The sequence below is a fragment of the Ceratotherium simum genome, chromosome 33 (assembly GCF_057802395.1).
Source record: "Ceratotherium simum simum isolate JZ-2026a chromosome 33, ASM5780239v1, whole genome shotgun sequence".
NCBI classification, from domain to species: domain Eukaryota; kingdom Metazoa; phylum Chordata; class Mammalia; order Perissodactyla; family Rhinocerotidae; genus Ceratotherium; species Ceratotherium simum.
The window spans coordinates 32,619,816-32,641,773 of NC_141932.1; the positions used below are offsets into that span (position 1 = coordinate 32,619,816).

The 21,958-nt window shown below is 35.9% G+C and overlaps 1 long non-coding RNA gene across 2 annotated transcripts in view; it reads right to left on the reverse strand.

Annotated features, from left to right (window-relative positions):
* The window catches only part of LOC147912931 (uncharacterized), a 29,595-nt gene extending 7,867 nt beyond the window's left edge, over positions 1-21,728 (reverse strand). Inside the window, exons 1-3 of one of the 2 annotated variants that reach the window (XR_015549534.1) lie at positions 21,585-21,728; positions 20,957-21,041; positions 15,528-15,754 (exon numbers count right to left, since the gene is read on the reverse strand). This is a non-coding gene — a long non-coding RNA (uncharacterized LOC147912931). Of the gene's footprint in view, positions 1-15,527; positions 15,755-20,956; positions 21,042-21,584 lie in introns of those variants that run through there. The other variant, XR_015549535.1, reaches the window with a different exon arrangement.
* Positions 21,729-21,958: the final 230 nt, after the last annotated feature.

Consider the following 21,958-nt stretch of genomic DNA (forward strand, 5'->3'; position numbering starts at 1 on the left):
TCTCAACTAATTAGTTATAGAAGGAGCACATATCAACATAATAAAAGGTGTATGTAAAACTCGCAGGTAACATCATACTGATTGATGAAAAGACAGATTGAAAGATTTACATTTTTTTTAAATTTCAACTTTAAGTATAATTGACATATAAAATTAAAAAATATTTAAAACATACATTTAGATTTGCATAGATATATAGGGTGAAAGGATTCCACCATCTAGTTAATTAACGCGTCCATCACTATACATATTTATGTTTTTTTTCTTTTTGATGAGAACTTTTAAGTTCTACTCTCCCAGTAAATTTCATTTATGAAATACTGTTATTAACTATAGTCACCATGTTTTACACTAGATCATCAGAGCTTATTTATCTTATAGCAAAGTTTGTAACATTTTACCATCCTCTTTCTATTTCTGGGAACACTCAGTAACTGTCAACCACATTTCTACTCTATTTCTACGAGTTAGGCTGCTTTTTTTTTTTAGATTCAACATATAAGTGATGTCATGAAGTATATGTCTTTCTCTTTCTGGCTTATATTACTTACCATGATATCTTAAAGTCTACCCATTTTGTTGTAAATGGCAGGACTTCTTTGTTATGGCTGAATAATATTCCATTGAAAATATACCACCTTTTCTTTATCCATTCATTTATTGATGGATGCGTCCATTGACGGCTATTGTGAATAATGCTGCAATAAACATAGAGGTGCAGATCTTTTTGATATACTGTTCTTATTGCCTCTGGATATATACTCAAAAGTGGTATTGCTGGATCATATGGTTGTTCTATTTTTATTTTCTTAAGAGCTTTCATGTTGTTTTCCATAGTGCTCACGCTAATTTACATTCTCACCAACAGTTAATAGAATTCCCTTTTCTCCACATCCTCAGCAGCGTTTCTTACCTCTTGTCTTTTTGATAGCCATTCTAACAGATGTGAGGTGATATCTCACTGTGGTTTTGATTTGCATTTTCCTACTGATTAATAATGTTGTACATCTTCCCATACACTTGTTGGCTATTTGAATGTCTGCTTTGGAAAAATTTCTATTCAGGTCTTTTGCCCATTTTTAATTGGATTATCTATTTTTTTGCTATTGATTTATATGAGCTTATATATTTTGAATATTAGCCCATTGTCAGATGTGTGCTTTACAAATTTGTTCTCCCATTCTGTAGATTTCCTTTTCGTTTTGTTAATGGTTTCTTTTGCTGCACAGAAACTGTTTAGTTTGATGTAGTCCCTTTTGTTTAGTTTTGCTTTTGCTACCTTTGTTTTGGGGATCAAATCCAAAAAATTTTTGCTAAGATCAGTACATGTCAAAGAGATTAGCCTATATATTTTGTTGTAAGAGTTTTATAATTTCAGGTTTTAAAAATTAATCTCTTAATCCACTTTGAGTTTATTTTTGTGTAATGTGTAAGATAGAAGTCCAGTTTTATTCTTTGCACGTGGCTGTCCAGTTTGAAGCACCATTCAGTGAAGAGGCTATCCTGTCCCATCGTATATTCTTGGATCCTTTGTTGTAAATTAATTGATTGTATGCGTGGGTTTATTTCTAGGATCTCTATTCTTTTCCTTTGGTCTATGTGTCTGTTTTTATGCCAATTCCACAGTATTTTGATTATGGAATGTATATTATATTATATTATATAAACTATATATATTATAGTTTAAAATAAGGAAGTGTAATGCCTCCAGCTTTGTTCTTTTTTGTTCTTTTTTCTTAAGATTTCCTTGGCTATTGGAGATTTATTGCAGTTCCATACAAATTTTAGGATTTTTTTTTCTACTTTTCAGAAAAGTACCGTAGGGATTTTGATAGAGATTGCATTAAATTTGTAGATTTCTTTGCGTAGTATGGATATTTTAACAATATTAATCCTTCCATTCCGTGGGCATGGACTATCTTTCTATTCATTTATTGTTCTTCAATTTCTTTTATCAATGTCTTCTACATTTTAGGATTGAGATCGTTCACCTCCTTGGTCAAATTTATTCCTAGGTGTTTCACTCTTTTTGATAAAATTGTAAGTGGAATTGTTTTCTCAATTTCTCTTTGTAATAGTTTTTTATTAGTGTATAGGAACACAATTCATTTTTGTATGTTAATTTTGTATTCTGCATCTTTACCGAATTTATTACTTCTAACAGTTTTTCTAAGGAGTCTTTGGAGTTTTCTATATACATATACAGTTTTACTTCTTCCTTACTGGTGTAGGCTTTTTATTTCTTTTTCTTGCTAATTATTGGGGATAGGACTTCCGGTACTTGTTATATAACAGTGATGAGAAGGGATATTCTTGTATTATTCCTGATCTTAGAGGAAAATATTTCATCTCTTTCATCTTTTCACTGTTAATTATGATAAGTGGGCTTCTGTTATATGGTCTTTATTATGTTGAAGTACGTGTTCTCAACACCCAGTTTGTTGAGGGTTATTATCATGAACGAATATTAAATTTTGTCAAATGCTTTTTCTGCATCTATTTAGATCCATATAATTTTTCCTTCATTTTGTTAATGTGGTGTAACACATTGATTGATTTGTGAATGTTGAACCATCTATGCATCCCTGGAGTAAATCCTACTTGATTATGTTGTATGATCTTTTAATGTATTGTTGAATTTTGTTTGTTAATATTTAGTTGAGGATTTTTGCATCTATGTTCATGAAGTATGTTGGCTTGTAATTTTCTTTTCTTATGGTATCTACGCCTGGTTTTGGTATTAAGGTAATGTTGACTTTGTCAGGTGAGTTTGTACATGTTCCCTCCGCTTCTCTTTTTGGAAGAGTTTAAGAAGGATTAGTATTAATTCTTCTTTAAATGTTTGTTTTAATTCATCAGTGAAGCAATTTGATCCTGACTTTTCTTTGTTGGGTGGATTTGATTACTGATTCAATCTCCTTACTAGCAATTGATCGGTTCAGATTTACTATCTCTTCATGATTTAGTCTTCGTAGGTTGTATTTTTCCAGGAATGTATCCATTTCTTCTAGATTACCTAATTTCTTGGCATATAATTGTTCATAGTAGTCTCTTATGATCCTTTGTATTTGTGTGATTATCAGTTGTAATGCCTCTTCTTTCCTTACTAATTTTATTTATTTGAGTCCTCTCACTTTTTTTGTCTTGGGAAGTCTAGGTAAATGTTTGGCTATTTTGTGTATCTATTGAAAAAACAGGTTTTAGATTTATTGATAGTTTCTATTCTCTTTTTGGTGTCTATTCCATTTAATTCTTCTCTGATATTTTTTATTTCTTTTGTTCTAATAACTTTGGGTTTAGTTCATTCTTCTGTTTCTAGTTCCTTGAGGTGTAAAGTTAGGCTGTTTATTTGATTTTTTTCATATTTTCTTGTTTTTTTTTTAGGTAGGTGTTTAGTGCTATGAACTTCCCTCTTAGAAATGCTTTTGCTGCATCCCATAAATATTGGTATGGTGCATTTTCATTTGTATCCAATTATTTTTTTTAAATCCCTTTGATTTCTTCCTTGACCCATTGGCTGTTTAGTAGCATATTGTTTAATCTCCACATATTTGTGAATTTTCCCGTTTTGTTTTTGTAACTGATTTCTAGTTTACTATTTTAGTAAGAAAAAAATGGTTTATAATGATACAAATCTTCTAACAATTATTAAGACTTGTTTTCTGGCCTAATGTATAATCTATTCTTGAGAATGTTTAGGCGTCTAGAGCAGAATGTGTATTTTGCTGCTGTTCAACGCAATGTCTCTTAAATCTATCTAATCTAATACATCACTTAAATCCAATGTTTTGATATTGATTTTTCCCTGGATGATTTGTCCGTTGATGAAAGTGGGGTGCTGAAGTTCTCTACTGTTGTCACATAGTTGTCTAGTTCTTCTTTTAGTTCTGTTAATTTTCTATGCATATTTAGGTGCTCCTATGTTGGGTGTAGAAATATTTACAAATGTCATATCCTGTTGTTGGATTGACCACATTATCATTGTAGAATAACCTTCTTTATCTCTTATTATAGTCTTATCTTAAAGTCTAATTGGTCTGATACAGGTATAGCTTCCACAGCTTTCTTTTGATTTCCACATACATGGAACATCATTTTCCATCCCTTCACTTTCAGTCTGAGTGTTTCTACAGCTGAAGTGAATCTCCTGTGTAGAGTATATAGTAGGGTCTTTTTTTTTTTAAATCCATTCATCCACTCTATGTCTCTTTTGACTGGAAGATTTAGTCTATTTTCATTTAAATTAATTATTGATAGGTATAGACTTACAATTGCCATATTGTTAATCACTTTCTGGCTCTTTTGTAGTTCCTTTGTTGCTTTCTTCTTCTCTTGCTCTCTTACTTTGTGAATTGATGATTTTTTGTAGTGGTATGTTTGCATTCCTTTCTCTTTATATGTGTATACTATTGGTTTTTGCTTTGAGGTTACCATAAGACTTACACAAAACATCTTATATTTATAAAAATTTATTTTATGCCAATGACAACTTAACTCTGAATTCATATTAAAACTATACATTTTCATTCTCCCCCCAACATTTTATAATTTTGATGTCATAATTTTCATCTTTTTACCTTGTGTATCCATTAAGAAATTATTGTAGTTGTTATCGTTAATACTTTTGTCTTTTAACCTTCATCTAGATTTACAAGTGATTTACCCACTAACATTATAATATTCTGAATTTAACTATATATTTACCTTTACCAGTGAGATTTATACTTTCATGTGTTTTCCTATTAACATTTAGTCTATCTCTCCTCTCCTATGTCACCACCACAGCACGTCTCATGAGTGGTGTAGGTCTGCGCCTGGGATCAAAACCCATGAACTGGGGCTGCCAAAGCAGAGCACACTGAACTTAACCACTATGCCATGGAGAAGACCCCATTGGAGAAGGTCTTTTTGCATTGAGATAACAGGGTGTTCTACTAGCTTCCTGGACTTGAATGTTCAAGTATCTTCTAAGTTTGGGGAGGTTCTTGGCTATTATTTCTTTAAGTAAGCTCTGCCTCCTTCCTTCTGGTACTCTGTTTTTATACTTGTCTTTCTGATTGACTTTGGTAGCTCTCATAGGTTTTCTTCACCTTTTTTAAATCTTAGTTCCCTCTCCTCTTCTAACTTTCTTGATTCTATATTCTTACCCTCCACGTTGTTTGTTCTTTCTTCCCTCTGAGCTGCCCTCCTACAGATGCTCTCTAAAGTATTCTTTATCTCATTCCTTGAATTCTTCTGCTCCAAAATGCTGTTTGATTCTTTTTTATAATTTCAATCTCTTTGGTAAAGAAATTCTTCTGTTCATTAGATTTATTCCTCACTTCATTGAGTTGTCTTTCAGAGTTTTCTTGTAGCTATTTGAATATCTTCAGAACAGCTATTTTGAATTCTTTATCAGTTAGGATGCAATATTCCATATCTTTTTGTTTAGTTGCAGGAGAATTATCAACTTATTTTTGTGATACCATATTTCCTAGATTTTTCCTGTTGTTTGTGGCTGTGCACTTCTGCTTTTGCACTTGACGTATTAGACATGTCCTTAAGCTTTTATGTCTTCTCTAGTTCTTACAATTCACCTGTCTGGCTATTAGAAATCTTTCTTTTATAGTCCAGAAAGTGGCGCTATAGCTCATGTTTGTGGTTTCTTCCTTGCCAACTGAGCTTGTTCTCTTTTATGAGCACGCTCCCTCTCTACTGGAGTTTGCTTTCATGGTTGCACTAGGGAGCACCCACAAGGAGCTGGCTGCAGAGAGGGGAAAGGTGTGGGTCTATCACTTGCGGGTTTGAAAGGTTCTCATGGGCCCAGTGGTGAGATCCTCAAGTGGAGTTCTTCTGGAGGCTTATGGGCCAACTTTCTGCTGAAGTACTGAAGCAGACAGAGGAAATGTTTCTTTGATGACCTTTGATATTCTTATCTAACTGCTTTCTTCCCTTTTTCCTCTCTACCCTCATTTATGGAGGTCCTCCTCAGAAATCTGGGGGCTGCTGGAGAGAAACAGGTCTCTCCAGCTGCATCCCACACAAGTGGAATAGCTGTGCTGTCACTCACCACTTTTGCTTTTCACCTCCTTTGCTGGAGAGGTTATCCCACTTCCAACTTCTCTGTGGGAGAGGTTGCTGCTGCTGCTGCTGCCAAACAGCTTAGCCCCTGGGGAGTGGGGAGCTCTGGTGAGCTCCTCTCCCTTCTCTGAATCCAAACTGTTCTCTGTTCTGCTCCAATGTCACGCTGAAATCTCCTTTCAGCATGCCAGACTCAAATTCTCCCTCACTTGTGGGGACCTGCCCAGATTTGCACTCTCCAGGGTTTTTGCCCCCACTGCAACAAGTGGAGATGGGGCAGGCTCACCAACTGTCTTAGATCTGCAGCCTTAGTGAGGTCTTGTTTGTTTGTTTTTGCATGCACAGGTGGCAAGAATACTTCCAGGTTTCTTGGTGTAAGGTGCTGAGACACTTTTGTTAGGTTACGGCTGTCTAATTAACTATCAAATAAGGGGGGGCAGGAATGTGAAGGACCATGATGCTGACGTCACTTGAGTGCTACATTTTTGTGAAGGTGAGAAGAGTCTTAATTTGTAAAGTGATGAGATCACCACACTGTAATGCTTGTACAAAGTGTTTAAATACACATGCATTGAAGATGTTTCAAAGAGAGATATTTGCTTCTCAGGTTGAATCTATGTAATTTCAGTGAATCAATTTGATAAATACACTCCAGTAACTGTAAAAAGTTATTTAAGGTCACAAATATAAAATAAGTTTCTAATTGTGCTGCATTCTTCCTACTTTGAGAAAAGTATCACATCAGTGAATGGTTGTGATAACACACTATAATGCATGTAAAACTGTGTTTAAAGATACACATATAAAAACTATTTCTAAGAGAACTACCTGCTTCTGAAGGTGACACAGTGTTATCCTTGTCAATAGATGTGATCACCACACTTTAATGCAAGTGCAACAGGGTTTAAATTGACATGTATTAAATATACTTCAAAGAGCGTTACTTGCATAAAATTGAGCACAGTATTATTTCAGTGAATAAATTTAATCACTGCATTATAATACATAAAAACCAGAGTTATTTCTGTGAATGGATTTAATCACCACACTTACATACACATAAAATTATGCTTAAAAACACATGCATAAAAATGATTCTAGGGGAGCTACTCACATAACAAGTTGAGCACTGTGTTATTTAAGTGAGTGAATTTGGTAACAATGCTTTAATTCATGAAAAACAGTGCTATTTCAGTGAATGAGTGTGATCACCACTCTGTAATGTATATTAAACAGTGCTTAATGACACATTTATAAAGATATTTCTACCAGACACAATTGTTTGTAAAGTTAAGGACAGTGTTACTTTAGTGAAGGAATGTTACCATCAGAGCATAATAAATGTAAAACAGGGTTCAAATACACATGTACAAAGCTGTTTATAAGGGAGTTACTTGCTTCAAAATTCAAAAAAGTGTTTTTTCAGTGAATAAATTTGATCACCACATTTTCATATGTGTAAAACAGTGCATAAAGTCACATTTATAAAAGATGTTTTTAAGAGGGATACATGTTTCCCAGGTTGAGTACACTGTTCCTTTTTGAAAGATATAATTACCACACTACAGTGCATAAGAAACAATGTTAAAAAACACATTTATTAGGGTGATTCTAAAACAGCAAATGGTTTACCAAGTTTAACAATCTCTACTCAGAGAATGGATCGATCATCACATTTTAATGCATCTAAAAGTGTATTTAAACACATATGTGTAAAAGTTGATTGTATGTTAGCTACAGGAAAGAACAATATTTTTAATATTTTGAGAAATCTCCATACTGTTTTCCATAGTGGCTGCACCAGTTTGCATTCCCACCAGCAGAGTATGAGGGTTCCCTTTTCTCCACGTCCTCTCCAACACTTGTTATTTCTTGTCTTTTTTAATAACAGCCATTTCGATGGGTGTGAGGTGATATGTCATTGTAGTTTTGATTTGCATTTCCCTAGTAATCAGTGATGTTGAACATCTTTTCATGTGCCTGTTGGCCATCTGTATATCTTCTTTGGAAAAATGTCTGTTCATACCCTCTGCCCATTTTTTGATTGGGTTGTTCATTTTTTTGTTGTTGAGTTGTATGAGTTCTTTATATATTTTGGAAATTAACCTCTTTTCAGATAAATGATTTGCAAATATTTTCTCCCAGTTGGTGGGTTGTCTTTTTGTTTTGTTGATGGTTTCCTTTTCTCAAAAAACTAAAAATAGAAATACCATATGATCCAGCTATTCCACTACTGAGCATTTATTCAAAGAATATTAAATCAACAATTCAAAAAGATTTATGTACCCTAATATTCATCACAGCATTATTCACAATAGCCAGGATGTGGAAGCAACTCAAGTGACCAACAATGGATGAGTGAATAAAGAAGACATGGTATATATATATATATATACATAATGGCGTACTACTCAGCCATAAAGAAGACAAAATTGTGCCATTTGTGACAACACGGATGGACCTTGAGGGTATTATGCTAAGTGAAATAAGCCAGGCAGAGAAAGACAAATACTGTATGATTTCACTGACATGTGGAAGATAAACAAGCAAACATATAGATAAGGAGAAGAGATTAATAGTTACCAGAGGAAAAGTGTTGGGAGGAGGGCAAACTAGGCAAAGGGGTACATATGTAAGGTGATGGATAAAAACCAGACTATTGGTGGTGAACACAATGCAATCTATATAGAATCTGAAATATAATCATGTACACCTGAAATTTACACCATGTTAAAAGTCAATATGACTTCAATAAAATTAAAAAAGAACAATATCATATTAGTGGTTAGATGTGATCAGCACACTGTACTGTATATAAAACCATATTTAAAGACACATATAAAAATTGTTGTAAGAGAGCTACCTGCTTACTTAGGGGGAAAAACTTCTGTTTGTGATTTATTTTGTTCACCACATGGTAACACATGCAAAATAGTGTTTAAAGACAAATGTATAAAGATGTTTCTAAGATAGCTACTTACTTTTCCAGTAAGAACAGTGTTATTACAGTGAACGGATGGGACATCACTTGTTAATGCGTATAAAACAGTGTTTAAACATGCATGTATAGGGCGGGCCCCGTGGCTTAGCGGTTGAGTGCGCGCACTCTGCTGCTGGCGGGCCGGGTTCGGATCCTGGGCGCGCACTGACACACCACTTCTCCGGCCATGCTGAGGCCGCGTCCCACATACAGCAACTAGAAGGATGTGCAACTATGACACACAACTATCTACTGGGGCTTTGGGGGAAAAAATAAATAAATAAAAAACTTAAAAAAAAAATGCATGTATAAAATGTGATTCTAGGATGCCACTTGTCACAGGGTCATGAACAGTGTTGTTTCACTGCTGTTAACACCACTATGTAATGTGTGTAAAACAGTGTTTCCACACATTTATAAAAGATGTTTCTAGAGACTTTTTTACATCCCTAGTTGAAGACAGCATTATTTGAGTGAATGAATTTCATCAACACACTGTAGTACATGAAAGACAATGTTATTGCAATAAATGGATATCATTAACACAGTGTTAACACGTGTAAAAACATGTAAAAAAGACGTTAGCCATTCCTCTGTTGAAGGACACTTAAACATCATCGAAATAACAGCGTTCTCAAATTGGGAACTGATAGTTTCCCTAGAAACATATTTTATACATGTAGTTTTAAACACTCTTTTGTGTGTGTGTGTGAGGAAAATCAGCCCTGAGCTAACATCTGATGCCAATCCTCCTCTTTTTGCTGAGGAAGATTGGCCCTGGGCTAACGTCTGTGCCCATCTTCCTCTGCTTTATATGGGATGCCCCCACAGCATGGCTTGACAAGCAGTGCATTGGTGCGTACTGGAATCCGAACATGTGAACCCCAGGCCGCCGAAGCAGAGTGCGTGCACTTAACTGCTGCACCACCAGACAGGCCCAAAAACACTCCTTTACATGTACTATAGTGTGTTTATCACACAGATTCACTGATATATTTTTCTCAACCGGGAAGAATGTAACACTATTAGAAACATCTTTTACTTTTTTTTTTTTTTGAGGAAGATTGGCCCTGGGCTAACATCTGTGTCCATCTTCCTCTACTTTATATGGGACACCACTACAACATGGCTTTGATAAGCAGTGTGTAGGTCTGTGCCCAGGATCTGAACCCGCAAACCCGGGCCACCGACGTGGAGTATGTGAACTAACTGCTCTACCACCAGGCTGGCCCTATAAATTTTTTATTTGTTAATGTATTAAACTGTGGTGATCACATCCATTCACTGAAGTAACACTATTTTCAAGTTGGGAACAAGGGCTCTCTTAGAAACATCTTCTATAAATTTGTCTTTAAACACTCTTAGGGGTCCGGCCAGGTGGCGTAGTGGTTAAGTGCACATGCTCTGACACACCGCTTGTCAAGCCATGCTGTGGCGGCATCCCGTATAAAGTACAGGGATATGAGCATAGATGTTAGCTCAGGGCCAATCTTCCTCAGCAAAAAGAGGAGGATTGGCATGGATGTTAGCTCAGGGCTGATCTTCCTCACACACACAAAAAAATAAACATGGGAGTGCAGATATCTCTTTGAGATACTGATTTAATTTCCTTTGGAGATATACCCAGAAGTAGGATTCCTGGATCATATGGTAGGTCTAGTTTTAATTTTTTGAGAGACTTCCATATTGTTTTCCATAATGGTTGTACCAATTTACATTCTCACCAACAGTGTACGAGAGTTAACTTTTATCCACATCCTTACCAACACTTGTTATCTTGTGTGTTTTGGGTAGTAACCATCCTAACAAGTGTGAGTTGGTATTTAATTGTTGCTTTGATTTGCGCTTCCCTGATAATTATTGATGCTGAGCACTTTTTTATATACCGACTGCCCGCTTGTATCTCTTCTTTGGAAAAATGTTTATTCATGCCTCTAGCCCATTTCTTAACAGGTTATTGGCTTTTACTTTGCTATTGAATTGTATGAATTCCTTACATATTTTGGACATTAACCACTTATCAGATATATGATGCATAAATATTTTCTCTTATTCCATAGTTTGCTTTTAATTTGGTTGATTGTTTTCTTTGCTGTGCAAAAACTTTCTTTGATGTAGCCCCACTTGTTTATTTTTGCCTTTGTTGCCTGTGCTTTTGATGTCAAATCCAAAAAGAAAATTTACCAAGCCTGTGGCAAGGAGCTTTGCATTTATGTTTTCTTCTAGGGGTTTTGCAGTTTCAGGTCTTACATTTAAATCTTTAATCCATTTTTAGTTGGTCTTTGTGTACAGTGTAATACAAGGATCCAATGTCATTCTTTTAAATGTAGATATCCAATTTTCTCAATATCACTTATTGAAAAGACTATTCTTTCCCCATTGTGTATTCTTGATGCCTTGTCAAAGATCAGGTGACCATATATGCATGGGTTTATTTCTGGGCTCTCTAGTCTGTTCCATTGATCTATGTGTTTATTTTTATGCCAGAACCATGCTGTTTTGATTACTACAGGTTTGTAATAAAATTTGAAATCAGGAAATGTGATACCTCCATCTTTGTTCTTCTTGCTCAAGATTGCTTTATCTATTCAGGGACTTTTTTAGTTCTAGGTGAACTCTCATTTGTGATAACATGAATTAACCTGGAGGACACTATGCTAAGTGAAATAAGACAGACACAAGAAGAAAAATACTGCATAATCTCACTTATATTTGGAATCTAAAATACTGTAACTCATAGTTACAGAGAGTAGAATGGTAGTTACCAGGGGCTGGGGGTTAGGAGAAATGGGAGGAGATGCTGGTCAAAGGGTACAAACTCAGTTTTGAGAAGAATAAGTTCTGGACACTTAACATAAAGCATGGTGACTATAGTTAATAATAAAATATTGTAGGGCCGACCCCTACAATATTTTGTCTTAGCGGTTAAGTGCGCGTGCTCCGCTGCTGGCGGCCCGGGTTCGGATCCCGGGTGCGCACCGATGCACCACTTCTCCGGCCATGCTGAGGCCGCGTCCCACATACAGCAACTAGAAGGATGTGCAGCTATGACGTACAACTATCTACTGGGGCTTTGGGGGGTAAAAATAAATAAATAAAATCTTAAAAAAAAATAAATAAAATATTGTATGCTTGGACTTTGCTAAGTGAATAAATCTTCAGCATTCTCACCATAAAAAGGTGACTATGGGGGCCAGCCTTGTGGCACAGTGGTTGGGTGTGCACGCTCCTCTGTGGTGGCCCAGGGTTCGCAGGTTCAGATGCCAGGTGCACAGCGACCCACTGCTTGTCAAGCTATGCTGTGGCCGCGACCCATATAAAGTAGAGGAAGATGGGCACGGGTGTTAGATCGGGGCTAATCTTCCTCAGCAAAAAAGAAGAAGACTGGCATTGGATGTTAGCTCAGGGCTGATCTTCCTCACACACACACAAAAAAAGTAACTATGCGAGGTAATGGATGTGATAACTAGCTTGATTGTGTAATCATGGCAGAGATAGCTGATGAATGGGTACAGATATCTGGGTTTGTTGTCAGAGGGTTGGATAAATACTTTACACTGGGAACTTCTGCCTTTGAATTTTATTGTGGGCCTATATTGCAAAGCTCTCACCTAGCATATTATTTTCTCTCTCAGCCTTCTGATTGGCTTCTCCTGGCCCACATATTACCATATACCATTTTCTTCCTTGGCCTGCCTCTGGATGTTATCCTGTAGGCTACAAACTCTTTAAGTTTGCTACTCTGCTGGCTACCTTCAACCCAAATTAGCCATTTTCATCCCCTTAGCCCTAGGCATTTCAGTTCTCTTAGGACTGACTGGACTGGGCACTGGGGCAATGGCTCTAGCCACCCAAAATTAGGTCATTGAGGCCAACCAACAACTATTGGCCACCTTAACCCTATGTGTACAACTCCATAAAACTCTATGTCTGTGCAACAGTTCCATGAGTCTCTTGCTCAAATGGTTTTAGAAAACTGCCTGGCCCGGATTATCTACTGGCCAAGGAAGGAGGGGTTTGTGTCTCCCCTGGGGCCACTTGATGCATGTACATCTACAACTGAGGACAAGTTCAAACCTACCCTAGAAGTTAAAATACTTCAAAATATTATCCAAGTTTTTGCACAGGTCCCAGGGCCCCCAAGAACGCCCACCTATTTTCATGACTGGACCCTTCAAGTTCAGGACAATGGCTATGAGCTGGGTTTCAGACAATTGCTTGTATAATTAGTATAGGATTTGTTCCTGTAACCCTAATAAATGTGTATTCTCTTAATTAAAATGTGCCTTACCCCTGACTTTTAACATATATGCTCCCCAGAGTGTTGACATCCTCACCATTAACTCTGGTGCCTGAGCAGCACAGAGTGGACTGCAGTGTAAGAGCCTGACAACTACCTTTTCTGACTATAATGTAAGTGCCTGACCTTAAGCTTTTTATTGCTGAGGAATTTATTTCAAATACATAAATCTCAAATAAACATATTGTCAGCTACACAGCTAGATCAGGAACCAGGCCACCCCAACCATGAAGTTCTTCTGTTAGAAAGTCCTGGGTGATCTAGATAACTGACCATTTAAGTGAATTTGCTTTTTCTTTCCCTGCTTTAATTCAGTTTCGTATGTTTTAAATTCACCAACAAAGAGTAAACCTGCAAAACCCTAGGCACCCCACACTTGACCCCAATAAAGGCAGAATCCCAAGTCCACACTCTCTTTCACTCTTTACCCACAACAGACATGCTCTATACCCTTCAGTATCCATAAGTAATAAACCTTGTTTTTTCAAAGTTCCCTGATGGTTGTTGCTGAGGTATCTTATAATGATAATAAAGAACCACAAGGGCTGGTCCAGTCATAACATTGCCTACAATTGAGAAATATCAGTGGGGGCTGCCAGAAGTAGTGCAGGCCCAGGTGAGTGCTCCCAGATATTTCTAGCTAATAGCATCACTATCAATAGGCTGAGACTGACCCAAAACAACTCCATACAATCACACGTATAAAAGATGTTTCTCAGTTTTTACCACTCTCTGTTGCATGTTATATAATCTAATTAACATATATGTGTACAAGATGTTATTATTGTACTATTGAACAGTATTTCAGTGAAACACTGTTTTTACCAGTCTTAACCAAAAATTGAGTACTGTGCTGATATACACGTATATAATATTTTTGTAAGTGTGATATTGGTATGTATTAATCAATACATTAATATTTCAGCGAAATACAGTGTTAACCACTTTCTGTTACATGTTATACACTCTGTAATGGTATAAGTATAGTAGATGGTTCAAAAGTGCTAGTTGCATGTATGAATCAAGACAGCTATTTCAGTGACAAAACAATTTGTGCTGCATGTTGTATAATCTGTAAAACTGCAGGTATAATGGATATTTCTGAGTGCTACTTTCACATATGAATCAGATGAATATTATTTTAGTGACATACTGCTCACTATACTGTGCTACATGTTATACATTCTGTAAAAACGTGATAAAAGATGTTTCCAAGAATGCTAGTTATTCATATAAATTAAGACAATGTTATATGAGTAAAATACTGTGTTTAACACTCTGTGCTGCATTTATATAGTCTGTAAACACATCTGTATAAAAGATGTTTTGAAGAGATATTGATGCATGTGTTCACGTGGACGGTGGTATTTTAGTGAAATATTTACTTTAGCCTGCAAATTACACAGCATTTGAAGACATAAGTATAAAAAAAGTTTCAAAGAGTGATAGTTGCTTGTATGAATCAAGACAATGTTATTTTACTAACGCACTGTTCACCATCCTGTTGCATATTATATACTCTTCAAAAATAATATATAAAATATTTTATGAAAGAATGCTAGTTGGGAGTATGAATCAGGACAGTGTTATTTTATTATGTACTGTGTTCACTACCCTGTGCTGCATGTTATACAATTTGAAAACATATGTATGAAGGATGTTTCTAAGAATTCTAGCAGCATATATTAATCAGGACAGCATTATTTAGGTGAAATTTTGTTTTCACCAATTTCCCCTACATGTTACATTGTCCACAACCCACATGTGGAACAGATGTTGCCAATAGTGCTAATTGTGTGTATGAATTAGCTCTGTCCTATTTCAGTAAATCACTATGTTGACCAGTCTGTGCTGTGTGCTTCCATTCTCTACATATATATTGATAATGGATGACCTTTGAGTGCCAATTGCAAATTTGAATCAAGATAGTATTAATTCAGTAAAAAAAATTGATCATCAAACAGTTCTGCATGTTATACACTATTTAAGGATATAAGATTTAAAAGTATTTTGAAGAAGAATGTCAGCAAGATGGTAGATTAAGAGGGTCCAGTCACCATTCTTCCCACAGAAACATTGATTTTAGCAAGAACCCATGGGCAAGAATATCTGTATGAAAGTATGAGTACAGCTCAGAGATTCCAGAACCCAGGTACAGCAAAAACTCAAAAAATAGATACATTGAGGTGAGTAAGAAGAACAATTGCATTTACTCTTATCACCCATCTTTGAGGCAGCAGAGGTCAGGGCCAAGAGAGATCCCAGGGGCCCATAATTTCTCCCATGAAGAAAATGAGAGAAAAGTGAGTACTTGGCTTCATCGGCCTTGCAGGATGCCATCCAAGAGGCCCACATCTGTCTCACTCCATCCAGAACGCTGAGAGGACTGACACAGCTGAATATTCTGGGGACAGCTAGGAGAAAAGAGGCATGTGATCACAACAACCAGCACACACATCTCCACAACTGACCTCAGATTCTCCTAAGAAGCTTGTAGACTCCACCAAGGGCACTTATGATGAACTCCATAGGACTCCTCACCTGTGGAAGACCCCAGCTAGCTGAAGCATGCCCCTAGCACTTCTCACACCCCCCTCTATGGCTAGCACCCCATACTAAATTGCAGACTGTACACCCATGGGCATTCACAGATGGAGAATGAAAACCTCCCAGACAACAGAGACAAGCCTCTGCAGATGGTGCACTTGAGCTCCTGCAGATAACACACAGATATCAGAAACCAGCTCAAATCTGCTGGATTGGAAGAAAGAGCAAAACTTTGAACATTTTATAGCATTACCTTAGGAAAAACAAAAACAGGAATCTCATTACTTGGCTTAGCTTTGCAAGATCAAGAGAAAGCACACAATTCTAAGACTCTTTCCCCAAGTGTGAAGAAGAGGAATGGAGTGGGCCTATCCATGGAAAAGGTCTCAGAACCACAAAATTTCTAGCTGGTCTGACTGTGACAGGCCTTTCTCCCTTGAATCCAGTCAGTATAAATTGGAGGAGTTAACTGCTTTTTCAAATGTGAACACATTGAACACAGGTTTCAAGGAACATGAAGAGTCAAGGATATATGAAACCATGAAAGGAATAAATTACAGTTACAGTAGCTGACACCAATGAAACAGATATTTACAAATTTCCTGACAAAGAATTTAAAATAACAATCTTAAAGAAGCTCAATAAACTACACAGACAACTAAACAAATAAAACAACAGATAAAATTAAAACACAGACAACTAAACAAAATCCGGAAAAAGGTACATGAACAAAAAGAAGTTCTACAAAGTGAAAGAAACAATAAAAAAGAACCAAACTGAAGTCTGGAGTTGAAAAATATAATGACTAAAGTGAAAAATTCAATAGAGAGCTTAAAGAGTGGATTTGATCAAATGGAAGAAATCATCAGTGAACTCAAAGACAAGTCACTTGAAATTATCATAAGAGGACAATAAATAAAGATTGAAAAAAGCCTACAAGACTTATGGGACATAATCAAGTGAAACAATATACACCTTCTGGGAGTCCTTAGGGAGAAAAGAAAGAGAAAGTAGCAGAAAACTTATTTAAAAAATTAATGACTGGGGGCCCGCCTGGTGGCATAGTGGTTAAGTTCATGCACTCTGCTTCAGCGGCCCAGGGTTTGCAGGTTTGGATCTCATGCATGGACCTACACACTGCTCATCAAGCCATGCTCTGGCGGCATCCCATATACAAAATAGAGGAGGATGGGCACAGATATTAGCTCAGGGCCAATCTTCCTCACCATAAAAAGAAATAAAAAAAAAAAATTAATGACTAAAAATTACCCAAATCTAGGGAGGAAAATGGAGACCCAGATTCATGAAGCCCAAAGGATCCCAAAGTGTTTGAACCCAAAGTTTCTACACCAAGAGACATTATAATCAAATTGTCAAAAAGTCAAAGACAAAAAGAGAATTTTTTTTAAGTAAGAGGAAAGCAGCTCATCACATGAAAGAGAATCACCATAACAGTATAAGTGAATGTCTCAGCAGAAACCACTGCTGAGTGGTAAGCCACCAGAGTGGAATGATATAGTCAAAGTGATAAAAGAAAGAGCTTCCAACCAAGAATACCATATCCAGCAAATATATTTTTTAAAAGCCAAGGAGAGATAAAGACTTTCCCAGGCATACAAAAACAGGGAGTGCATCACCACTAGGCCCGCCTTACAAGAAGTTCTAAAGGGAATTCTTGAAGTTAAAATGAAAGGACACTAAAGAGCAACAAGAAAGCATGTAAAAGTATAAATCTCATTGGTAAAATTAAAGACATAGACAAATATAGAATAACATAATACTGCAATTGTAATGCATAAATCACTTGTAACTCCAATACAAAAATTAAAAAAAAAATTATTAAGAATAACTATAACCACAAAAATTGGGATATGGATACACAATATAAAAAGAAGTTAATTTTGACAACATAACATTAAGTGTGTGTGTGTGTAAGAAGTAAAAATATAGTTTTGGTATAAAATTGGAGTTAAAGTTCTTATAAGCTTCTTTAGCATTCTTACTATATACACACAAACACACAAAGACTTAACTAAATGAGGTGATGATTTGTAAATTATCCTGATATTGGTAATCATTCCACAACATATGTTATATCAAATAATCACGTTGTTCACTAAACATATACAAGTGTATTTGTCAATTATTCCTCAAAAGTTAAGAAAAAATAGACTGTTATAACTATTACAAGTTTTATGCAATCCACAAAGAAAAAATCTATGGTAGATACAAAAAACTGATGAAGAGAAAAGAATCAAAGTATATCATTACAAAAAAAATCATTAAATCACAAAGGAAGACAAGAAAAGAGGAAGAAAGGAACAAAGGAACCACAAAATAGTCAGGAGATAATGACCAAAGTGAGAATAGTTAAGTCTTTACCTACCAATAATTAGTTTAAAAGTGAATGAATTAAATCATTCAATCAAAGATAGAGAGTAGCTGAATGGATTTTTAAAAAACAAAATCCAACTATTTGCTGCCTACAAGAGAGTCACTTCAACTTTAAACACACATTGTCTGAAAGTGAAAGAATAGAAAAAAATATTCTGTACAAATCATAAAAAGAGACCAGGAGTGGCTACAATTACATCAGACAACAAAGACTTTCAGACAAAATTTGTCAAAAGAAACAAAGAAGGTCATTATATAATGATAAAGAGGACGATTCACCAAGAGGATATAAAAATATTAAGTATATATGAACCCAATATCAGAGCATCTAAATATATGAAGCAAATAGCAGAACTGAAGGGAAAAATGAACAGCAATACAACAATAGAAGTAGATTTCTACTTTCATCATTTGATAGATCTATCTTTCAGGCACAAAATCAATAATGAAACAGTGTACATGAACAATACTATAGACATAATGGATCTAACAGACATATACAGAACATTGAATTGATTGCAGCATAGTGCATACACATTCTTCTCAGGCACATATGGAACATGCTCCAGAATAGATAATATGTTAGACTGCAAAACAAGTCTTAACAAATTTATAAAAACTGAAATTATATCAAGTGTCTTTTCTGACCACAATGATATAAAACTAGAAATCAATAATGGAAGAATGTGTCAAACCATTTCATTCTCAGTGCAGGTGGCCCCTCCTCCCCAGGAAAACATATTGGGGATGAAGAGGGTTTTATTTACAGACAGAGTTTTTAAATCTTTTAAGCAGTGTAACATCATTAGTTTGTGTTTTAAAAATCACCATTGTGGGGCTCGGCCTGGTTGCATAGTGGTTAAGTCCGCACACTCTGCTTCAGTAGCCCAGGGTTCACAGGTTGAAATCCTGGGCACGGACCGACACACTGCTCATCAAGCCATGCGTGGTGGCGTCCCATATACAAAATGGAGGAAGATGGGGGCAGATGTTAGCTCAGAGCAAATCTTCCTCAGCAAAAAGAGGAGGATTGGCAACAGATGTTAGATCAGAGCTAATCTTCCTCACAAAAAAAAAAATCATCGTAGTGTTTCCACCTTCTAAAACTGGTTCATGGATTTTGCTTATGAAATGATATCCAAATTTGGCAGTGCCCTCGATATATATTTCTATAAACAATATCAGTCACAGTGGGAACCTGGGAGAGATATTTCAAGTGGTTTTTGAAAATGGGCCATAACAATTCAATAAGTAAAAAAAAGTCTTATCCACAAATTGCACTAAAATAACTATATATCCATATGAAAAAAATAACCCCATGATTCCTGCCTCACATCATAAAAATATGAATTTGGAATGAATCATAGACTTTAATGAAAGAGTTAATTTATAAAATTTCTGGAAAGAAATATTAGAGACTGTTTTTTGTTCTTGTGATAGGCAAAGCTTTCTCTGGTTAGAGAAAGACCTAATCATGCAAGTCAAAATAATAAATCAGAAAATACCAATTAAAAACAAAACAAAAACCATTAATCTATTGACATGGTAGCCACAGACTGGGAGATAATATTAACATATCAAACTGACAAAGAACTTGTATCTGGAAGATTAAGTCTCCTACCACTCAGCAATAAAAAGAAACATCTCAAGGCCCTGAATAGCCAAAGCAATCTTGAGAAAGAAGAGCAACAAAGCTGGAGACTTCACACTCTCTGATTTCAAACAATATTGCAAAGCTGGAGTAATGAAAACAGTATAGCATTAGCACAAAAACACACAAAGATCAATGAAACAGAATATTTCCACACATTTTTCAGAAATAATTCCACATATATGATCTTAATTTATGATAAAGGACCAAAGAATATATGATAGGGAAAAGACGGTCTCTTCAATAAATGGTGTTGAAAACCTGGGCAGTCCCTTGCAAAAAAATGAAACTGGACCACTATCTTACACCACACACAAAAATTAACTCAAAATGGAATAAAGACTTGAATGCAAGACTTGAAACCATAAAATTCCTTGAAGAAAACATAAGCAGTAAGCTCCTTGACATCACTCATGGCAATAATTTTTAAAATCTGACTCCAAAAGCAAAGGCAACAAACCAAAAATAAACAAGTAGTACTACATTAAACTAAAAAGTTCCTCATAGCAAAGGAAATCATCAAAGTGAAAAGGCAACCTACTGAATGGAAGAAATTGTTTGCAAATCATATATCTGATAAGGACTTAATATCCAAAATATGTAAAGAACATGTACAACTCAATAGCAAAAAAACAAACAATCCAATTAAAAATGACCGGAGAATCTGAATAGACATTTTTCCAAAGAAGACATACCGATGGCCAACAGGCACATGAAAAGACACTTAACATCAAGAATGATCAGGGAAATGAAAATCAAAACCACAATGAGATATCACCTCACATCTGTTAGAATGCCTATTAACTAGAAGACAAGAAATAAAAACATCCTTGCCCCTTAAGTGATGGCGAGGATGTGGAGAAAAGGGAACAATATAATATACATATACATCAACAAATTTGATAACCTAGAAGAAATGGATAAATTCCTAGAAACATACCAAGACTGAATCATGAAGACATAAAAAATCTGAACACAAATATAATGAGTAAAGATATTGAATTAGTAATTAAAAATCTCTCACCAAAGGAGAATCCAGGACCAGGCGGCTTCACTGGTAAATTGGACTGAGCACTTTCAAGAATAACTAATGTCATCATTCTGAAACTCTAAAAACAATTGGAAAAGAGAGATCACTTCCAAGCTCATTTTATGTGACCAGCATTACCTTGATACTAAAGCCTGAAAAGGACACACCAAGAAAAGAAAATTACAGGTGAATATCCCTGATGAACATTGGTACTAAAATCCTAAATAAAATTCTAGTAATCTGAATGCAGTAGCATATTAAAAGGATCATACACCATGACCAAGTTGAATTTGTCCTTGGGATGCAAGGATCACTCAACATGTGCAAATCAATGTTAAACACAGCACATTCACAGACTGAAAGATAAAAACCACATTATCATCTCAATAGATACATAACAAGAATTGAACAAAATTCAACATTTTTCATGATTAAAATACATAAAAAAGGAACATACCTGTACACAATAAAGTGTTACATGAAAAGCCCATAAATAACGACAATCAATAGGAAAAACTAAAAGCTTTTTCTCTTAGATCTGAAACAAGATAAAAATGCACACTCTGACCATAGCTATTCAACCTAGTGGAATTCCTAGTGATACCAAACCTCTTAAACTCACGTTTGTGTGCTCGATGCCCAGCAAACCAAACACTGAGACATTGGTGTTCCGAGAGGGGGAAAAATTTGTTCCAACTGGCCAAAATGAGTAGGTGGGAGCCTGGATTTGCTCAAATCTGCCTCCCCAAGAACAGAAAGCAGGGTTGTTTACAGAGCTAAGAAGCTTGACAGAAGGAGCTTCAGAGAAACAAAGGGGTCAGTATGCATAAGCCCCCGGGTAATCAGACTTCTGGGCTTCAAGGGCTGTTGAGGGCCAGCCATCTGGTGATTGAAACCTCCCTGAAGACCTTCTCTTTCTTCTGCAAAACAAGCTCACAAATCCTCTAGAAAACAAGCTCACAAATCCTCAAGACCCCTGAGTCACCCCTCAAGTTA